The 9,088-nt window shown below is 39.4% G+C and overlaps 1 protein-coding gene across 2 annotated transcripts in view; it reads left to right on the top strand.

Annotated features, from left to right (window-relative positions):
* Positions 1 to 8,510: 8,510 nt before the first annotated feature.
* TENT2 (terminal nucleotidyltransferase 2) overlaps positions 8,511 to 9,088 on the top strand; it is a 60,512-nt gene continuing 59,934 nt past the window's right edge. The window contains exon 1 of one of the 2 annotated variants that reach the window (XM_004374465.2): positions 8,511 to 8,863. The gene's annotated coding sequence lies outside the window, so the exon portion shown is untranslated. The remainder of the gene's footprint in view (positions 8,864 to 9,088) is intronic. The other variant, XM_004374466.2, reaches the window with a different exon arrangement.

The following is a 9,088-nucleotide window of genomic DNA, read 5'->3' as shown; positions in this document are numbered from 1 at the left end:
AAGCAGTTAAAAATAATGGGCTCAGAAATAAACAAACCTAAGTTTGTATTCTAGTTGTATTTTTTTTTTTTTTAATACTGCCCGTCTGTGGGCAAGTTACTTTACAGCTCTGATTTTCAGTTTTATAATTTGTAAAAAAGGGACAATAAAAGAACCCCCTTTGTAAAACTGTTTATAGAAAAAATTACACGGCATACATAAAGCATTTAGCATCTCATTCAGTCAACCAATGTTTATGGAGCACCAACCATGTGCAAGGCACTATGCCTAGCTCCTTTCTAACTCCTGCTCCTTTAGGTCTCACCTTGAATGGCACTTTCTCAAGGATAGCTTCCTTGACCCCTCTGCAATTTAGTTCAGGTCCCCTGAGAAGGGAACACAAAGACAGGATTAGATATGCAAGAGATTTATTGGGAAATCACCTTTGGAGAATTAAAGAGGAGGAATCAGAAGTAGGCAGGGATAGAGCCTCATACTCCAATGCAGACCTGACATCTATGAAAGGAGAGGAAGAAGGAAGGAGAATTGTATAGAGTCTTAGACTTCAGTACTGGTCCAAGAAAGTTTTGGCCGGGCCAGTGAGGGGTCACTAAGCAAGAATTGCCCATTAGAGGAGTCCTTATCCTGTAGTAAAGAGTTAGCACCAGTACTCACACTGTGCTCAGTCATTGGTTGTTCTCAGTTCAGGAGAAGTATGGTAAATCCAGAGGGGCAATAACTGGGGCTGTCAGTCAACGATGCTGTCCACACAGGGGGTCTGAGTGGTGTATTTCCATGGCTGTCACACCCTCCGTAATAGATTAGATCCCTCAGTTATTCACTCTTATAGCAACCGGTATTTTTCTCTTCACAGTTACCGCCATTAAAACAAAAATTTTGTTTTCTGATTTTTCTAAAGTTATTCTCTCTCTCTGAAGTGTAAGCTACATGAAGGTAGGACACATCAATCTTGTTTACCATTGTATCCTCAGGGCTTAACTCAAAACCTGGCACGTAATAGATGGAAAATACAATAGTAGCTATTATTTTTATCCACTCGGTATTTTGTTCTATATGTTACCACATCCAAACTAGTCTTACACTGCAGTATAAATTGCAGATCTCAGCTTATTTTCTCAAGAGCATCTTTATTTTTAATATATAGCGAAGCTTAACCCAAAGTGGTGAAGCTTTGAAGATGGATTTTTCAAAGTACATGCATGCACAAGGATAATAAAGCTCCCAGAGCCTCACTGTGAATTCTTTACAGTTTCTTCAGTGAGTAGATTCTGGTATTTTCTCTCTTCTAGGCCAAGAAAGCCCTACAGGCTGCTGATTGTCAGCATGTCTCTGAACAACATTCCTCCTTACCCACACCTCGTCTCCAGAAAACAAAAGTTTCAGGAGATATAGCAAAAAGTGTTGGAGAGATGGGACTGGGGATGTAAGTTAATGAAGCCAGAATGAAGGAACCTCGAAGAAGTTGTAGATGACATCACATCACATGTGATGGTTAATTTTACGTGTCACCTTGGCTAGGCTATACTGCCCAGTCGTTTGTTAAAACACTAACTCTAGATGTTGTAGATGTGATTAACATTAGCAATCAGTTAAGTTTAAGTAAAGGAGATTACCCTCAATAATGTGAGTGGGCCTTATCCAATCAATTGAAGGCCTTAAGAGCCAAACACTGATGTTTCCCAGAGAATAAAGAATTCTGCCTCAAGACTGTAATATAGAGATCCTGCCTGAGTTTCCAGCCTGCCACCTGCCCTATGGATTTCGGACTTGCCAGCTCCCACAACTATGTGAGCTGATTCCTTAAAATAAAACTCTCCATCTTTATATATATATCCTATTTGTCTGTTTCTCTGGAGAAACTGATGAGTAAATCACAGAAGAGTTCAAGACGTCATTCATGTGCCAAATGTAAAATTAAAAATAAAAAAACTACATCCTTAAAAGTTCCAACTTCCCTTACTGCTGCCCTCTTCCATGGCTCTGCCTCAAGGTTAGAGACTGAGTGTGGGGAGAGGCCTACACCTTGCTATGGAAGGAGGCAAAGAGTACAGGAGTTAGGTTATCTAGATTCACAGCTTATCTCTGGCATTCATTTAATGGGAACGTGAGCAAGTTGCTTGGTCTCATTGACACTTTGTTTTCTCACCTGTAAAGTGGGAATAATGATAGTATTTATTTTAGAGGATTTATCAGAGGCAGATTATCCAATAGGCAAGGTAAGCATGATGCTTACCTTGTTTACTAGATCATCTGTAGTGAACAACTTCACATTTTTTCACCACATCAAAGACTCTGCTTCTAGGTATGGCTGGCATCTGTCTCTCTCCCAACCCCACAGCAACTTCCTACAGAATCAAAGCCTCTTTTCAAATTTACAATCCCTGACAGATACAGATTACCCAGTAAGCAAGACAAGCATGGGCTTACTTGTGCTTACTTGCTAATCTGCACTGCACAATTCACCTTTTTTCTCACCATCTTTGATGTTTTTTATCATGTGAAATTGTGCAGTACAGATTAGTAAGTAAGCACAAGTAAGCCTGTGCTTAACTTGCTTACTGGGTAATCTGCCTCAGGGCTTATATCTTAGAAATAATTTATGTAAAGTGCTTAACAAGGTGCCTACCATATAGTAAGCTCCCATCAACTCTCTCTACTTCTGATTCTTGCCAGGACTTCTGTGATACGCTACTCCAGCCATTTTAAAAATGTGATCCATAGACATTTTTAGGGTCCATGAGGTCAAAACTATTTTCATAATATACTAAGAATTTATTTATCTTTTTCATTGTGTTGACAATTGCCTTGATGTTTCAAAAGCAAACCATTGCAGACCACAATGAGATACTTCACACCCACTAGGATGGCTATAACAAAAAATACAGATAATAACAAGTGCTGATGAGGATGTGGAGAAATTGGAACCCTTATACATTGCTGGTGGGAATGTAAAATGATGCAGTCACTTTGGAAAACACTTTAGTAGTTCCTCAAAAAGTAAAACATAGTTATCATATGATCCAATAATTTCACTCCTAAGTGTATACCCAAGAGAATTGAAAAGAGGTTCATATAGAGACTTGTGTATGGTTGCTCACAGCAGCATTATTTATAATAGCCAAAAAGTAGAAACAACCCAAACGTCCAGAAACCGATGAACACATAAATAGAGTGTGTTACTGAAAGGGAAAATAGGCTTTGTGAGGCTGAACATGGCTGCCCTCATGCCTTCCATTAGTTCACTGCTGTTTCTGTTAGTTCACTACTATTTTTCAAGCCCGTTACATGGCCTTGCTGAGGTAGTCTTATGTAACTCTCTGGCGTGGAGCCACCTTTGTCCTTGACCACTATAAAACTTCCGCCCCTCTACTGCTGGGTGCAGAGATCTGCTCTGGTCCTCCTGCCACCAGGGACAACTGACTCATTTGTAAGTCTCCCTAATAAAGCTCCTTCGCTGCCACACTGGAGTTGCCTGCCTCTTTCTTTGGTCTCTTGGCACCCTCCGATTTGGGAGGCAAATTTCAAGTTATTAGTTTTTGCCTGGACAGTTATATTCCTACAATAGAATATTATTCAGTTATGTATCATTCAGTTATGTATTTCATACATGCTATAACATGGATGAACCTTGAAAACATTTTGCTAAGTGAAAGAAGTCAGATACAAAAGGCCACATATTGTAATGATTCCATTTATATGAAATGTTCAGAATAGGCAAATCCATAGAGATAGACAATAGATCAGTGGTTGCCAGGAGCTGAGGGAAGGGGAAAATAGGGAATGACTCCTAATGTGTACTGGGTGATGAAATTTTGAAATTAGATAGTGACAATGGCTGTACAACTTTGTGAATATACTAAAAACCACCGGACTGTACATTTTAAAAGGGTATGTGATGTGTATCTCAAATTAAAAAGAAAGAAATCAATGGTGGGTAAAACTGTTGATGCTTTAGTTCACATGAGTGTTTCTCAACCTTAGCATTATTGGCATTTTAGGCTGGATAATATTTGTCGTGGGGGACTGTCCAGTGAATTGGAGGATTTTAACAGCATCCCTGGCTTCTACTCATTAGATACCAGTAGCACTGCCAACCCCCTCAAATTGTGACAACCAAAAATGTCTCCAAGCAATGCCAAATGTCCCCTGGGCCAATCACCTACAGTTGAACACCACTGGCACAAATCAAGTACTTATGTTCTTCACTGACATTAACTTGCAGTTAAAAAAAATTTCAGTTTTACTAAGAATGTCCTTGATGAATAAACAATCGATTTTATTAAATCTTGATCTTTGAATACACATCTGTTAAAATACTGTATGACAAAATTAGAAGTATTCATAAAGTATTTCTGCTACACACCAAAAAACTATAATTATCTTGAGGAAAAGCTCTTGTAGGATTGTTTGAGTTGCAAGCTGAACTAGCTGCTTTTATCACAGAACACCATTTTCATTGGAAGTTTATTGACAGAAAAACAGGTTATTCAAACTTAGGTGTTTGGAAGACATTTTCTTGACAATAAATGAAACTGTCAGTTCAAAGAAAATAACTGACAGTACTGCTGTCATTATATAATTGAGTTTTTAAGCTACAATTAGAATTTTGTGAAAGTTGTATTGCCACTAGGATCTTGACAGCTTCCCAATACTTAAACATTCTTCTGATATGATCAGTAGTGATATTAACAAATGTGAGTTTTTGATATTGTAGAATGAAATATGTCAACATTTGGAAGATTTGCATAACTCAGTGAGTAATATTTCCACATGACCACTGTAGGATGTTACAAAATCGCTCATAGTTTAAGGGATTTATTCAAAGTGAAAGCGGGACCAATAGGTTTTCCTGACTTTTTTTTTTTTAATTAACAACTTTTTGGAGGTATAATTGACACATAATTAATTGCACATATTTTAACATATGAACACATCTAGGAAACTATCACAACAATCAAGATAACCACGAGTATCACTCCCAAGTTTCCTTGTACTCGTTTGTGATCTCTCCCTCTTTTTTTTCTCCACCCCTCCTCTCATCTTCCAGGGTATCACTGACTTGCTTTTTCTCAATATAGTCTGCCTTTTCTGGAATTGTACATACATGGAACCATACAGTATGTACTGCTTTTGTCTGATTTCACTCAGCACAATTATTTTAAGATTCACCCATAATGTTGCACATATTAATAGTTAAATTTATTTTTATTTTGAGTAGTGTCCTATTGTTGTATTGTTTGGGTACACCATAAATTGATTATCCATTTACCTGTTGACAGATTTTGTGTTGTTTCCAGTTTTTCGCTATCACAAATAAAGTTGCTATGAACATTGGTGTACAAGCCTCTGTGTAGACATATACTTTCATTTCTCTTGGGTAAATATCTTGATGTGGAATGGCTGGATCACATGTAAATATATGTTTAATTTTTTAAGAAACTGCCAAAGTGTTTTCCAAAGTAGTTATGCCCTTTTACATTCTCATCAGCAGTGTATGAGAGTTGCAGTTGCTCTATATTCTTGCTAACACTTGATATGGCCAGTCTTTTTAATATTACCACCATAATAGATAGTGGCATTTCATTGTGGTTTTAATTTGCATTTCTCTAATGACTAATGGGTGTTGAGCATCTTTTCATATGCTTATTTGCCATCCCTATGGCTTTTTTGGCGAATGGTTTATTTAAGCTTTTTGCCCATTTGTTTATTGGGTTATTTTGTAATTATTGAGTTATCAGAGTTTTTATATACATTCTGGATACTAGTTCTTTATCAGATATGTGATTCGAAAATATTTTCATTTTGTGGCAGTCCTTTCATTCTCTTAACAGTGTCTTTCAAACAGAAGTATTTAATTTTGATAAAGTTTAACTTATCAATGTTTTCTTTTAAGGATAGTGCTTTTGGTAGATTTTAAATGTTAAATTTAGGTCTATGATCCATTTTTTACATATGGTATGAGGTTTTTGTCTGTTTTTTGCTTATGGGCATCCACTTGTGTCAACATTATTAGCTGAAAAATCTATTCTTTCTCCACTGAACTGCCTTTGGCCTTTGTTGAAAATCATTTGACCACATACACATGGGTTCTTTTTTGAATTCTCTATTCTGTTTCATTGATTTGTTTGTCTCTCTTTACATCAATTTCACACTATCTGGATTACTGTAGCTTTTTAACAAGTCTTGAAATCAGGCAGTATAAATTCTCCAACTTGGTTCTTTATTTCCAAAGTTGTTCCGGTTATTTTAGATCCTTTGAATTTCCATAAAAATTTTAGGATCATTTTATCCATTACTACAAAAAAGCCTTCTGGGGTTTTGATTGGGATTGTAATGAATGTGTAAGGTCAATTCGGGGAGAACTAACATTTTCACGATGCAGAAAGCATCAAAAGAAGATGGAAGGAATACACAGAGTCACTACTACAAAGAATTGGTCAACTCCCAACCATCTCAGGAGGTAGCATATAATCAAGAATCAATAGTACTGAAGGAAGAAGTCCAAGCTGCACTGAAGGCATTGGCAAAAAACAAGACTCTACGAATACCACAAACCAATGCGATGCTGGAACTACTCACTCTTCTATGCCAAGAAATTTGGAAGACGGTTACCTGGCCAACTGACTGGAAGAGATCCATATTCGTGCCTATTCCAAAGAAAGGTGACCCAACAGAATGCAGAAATTATCGAACAATAATCATTAATATCACATGCAAGCAAAATTATGCTGAAGGTAATTCAAAATCAGCTGCAGCAGTATATCAATAGGGAACTGCCCGAAATTCAAGCCGGATTCAGAAGTGGATGTGGAATGAAGGATATTGCTGATGTCAGATGGATCTTGGCTGAAAGCAGAAAATACCAGGAAGATGTTTACCTGTGTTTTATTGACTATGCAAAGGCATTCGACTGTGTGGATTATAAAAAATTATGGATAACATTTAGAAGAATGGGAATTCCAGAACACTTAATTGTGTTCATGAGAAACCTGTACATAGATCAAGAGGCGCTCGTTGAAACAGAACAAGGGGATACAGTGTGGTTTAAAATCAGGAAAGGTGGGCATCAGGGTTGTATCCTTTCACCATACTTACTCAATCTGTATATTGAGCAAGTAATCGAGAAGCTGGACTATATGAAGAATAAGGTATCCAGAATTGGAGGAAGATTCATTAACAACCTGTGATATGCAGATAACATAACCTTGCTTGCTGAAAGTGAAGAGAACTTGAAGCACTTACTAATGAAGATCAAAGACTACAGTCCTCAGTATGAATTACATCTCAACATAAAGAAAGCAAAAATCCTCACAACTGGACCAAAAAGCAACATCGTGATAAACAGAGAAAATATTGAAGTTGTCAAGGATTTCATTCTCCTTGGATCCACAATCAATGCCCATGGAAGCAGCAGTCAAGAAATCAAAAGACATATTGCACTGGCAAATCTGCTGCAAAAGACCTCTTTAAAGTATTAAAAAAGCAAAGACAACACTTTGAGGAGCACTGTGCACCTGACTCAAGCCATGATATATTTTCAATTGCTTCATATGCATGTGAAAGCTGGATAATGAAGACCAAACAAGAATTAACACACTTTAATTATGGTGTTGGTGAAGAATTACTGAATATACCGCAAACTGCTAGAAGAAAGAAGGAATTTGTTTTGGAAGAAGTACAGAAGCCAGTGAGGATGGTGATACTTTGTCTCACGTACTTTGGACATGTTATAAGGAAGAACCAATCCCTGGAGAAGGACGTCATGTTTGGTGAAGTAGAGGGGCAGCAAAAAAAGAGGAAGACCCTCAAGGAGATGGATTGACACAGTGGCTGCAACAATGGGCTCAAACATAGCAACGACTTTGAGGATGGTGCAGGACTGGGCAGAGTTTCTTTCTGTTGTACATAGTGTTGCTGTGACTCGGAACTGAATCGAGGGCACCTAACAACAACAAAGAAATTATTATGAACAGTTTTACATCAATAAATGCAACAATTTAGATATTTCCACAACTACCAAATCTCACTTCAGAAGAAATATTAGTAAATACTTATTAAGCGACTGAATATTAGCTATCATTATGGGCAGAGCGCTGAGTCCGAATTTTAGAGATAAATAAGGCATTTTTGTTCCCAAAGAACCTCTCAGTTCAGTGGAGGCGAGAAACAACAATTAAAGCTCAATACTGATCCTGTGGAGAAGAGCGGCGGAAAACTGCATTAGGGAAAGCTTCGCTGGGGAGGAGTCACCGGGATGTGATAGGAAGGACCAGCAAAATACGTTTATGAGAACAAGACCTGCTGCACCCCAGCTCAGGCAGGGGCCCAGACGTAGCCCTCTGCGGACGAGTCGTTCCCTCTTTTCTCACGACAATCCTAACCGCGTTCCACTAGCGCACGCAGCGACACAGCCTCCACCTCAACTCAGGCTGGAGACTGCAAGGTCGCATGCGCATTCGATCACCGAGCTGGCAGGAGCGGGTGGAGGAGACCGCCGGAAGTGTGACCTCTCGCTCCTTGCTGGCTGTTCCCATCCGGGGTCACGTCGATCTTCCGGGTGTCTCTGACAGGGCTTTATACGCGTCTTTTTCGGCGACTTTTTGGTCTTCGGCCTGTTGCTACCGCTCCCAACCTCCCCCACTTTTGTCGGCCCTGCCTTTCCCTGTCTCGCCCCTCCCCTGGCAATTGCGCCCGGGGCTTTGATCGCAAGCCGGAGTCGGGCCTAGACATCCCGCGGGCCACTGCCTTCTTTGGCTTGGGCGAAAGCTACGACCAAGCGCGGCTGGCCGTCGCCGCTCGGGCCTTGGAGTTCCTGGGCGGGCAGTGCCGGTAGGCCCTGCTTAGCCCTTCCCGAAGGACACCTGTGAGTTTAGACGGTTTCAGAGAGGGACGCGACAGTGTAGGCCCAGGTCGAGGGTGGGGCGCTGGGAACTTTTTCTGAAACTGTAGTGTTTTGTTTTGAGTGGTAGGTTCCAGCAATAGTTTTAGATATCCTAGATTTGTTGGCTTCCCACAGGCTGATGTATTTTTTGAAGAATCTTTGGACCGCTTACTTTTCTCACTCGTTTTCTCTATCTCACGCTCCCCC

The sequence above is a fragment of the Trichechus manatus genome, unplaced genomic scaffold (genome assembly GCF_000243295.1).
Source record: "Trichechus manatus latirostris isolate Lorelei unplaced genomic scaffold, TriManLat1.0 scaffold00029, whole genome shotgun sequence".
Taxonomy (NCBI): Eukaryota; Metazoa; Chordata; class Mammalia; order Sirenia; family Trichechidae; genus Trichechus; species Trichechus manatus.
Note: the sequence above shows the minus strand (reverse complement) of the source record. Positions and strands in the feature narration are given on the sequence as shown.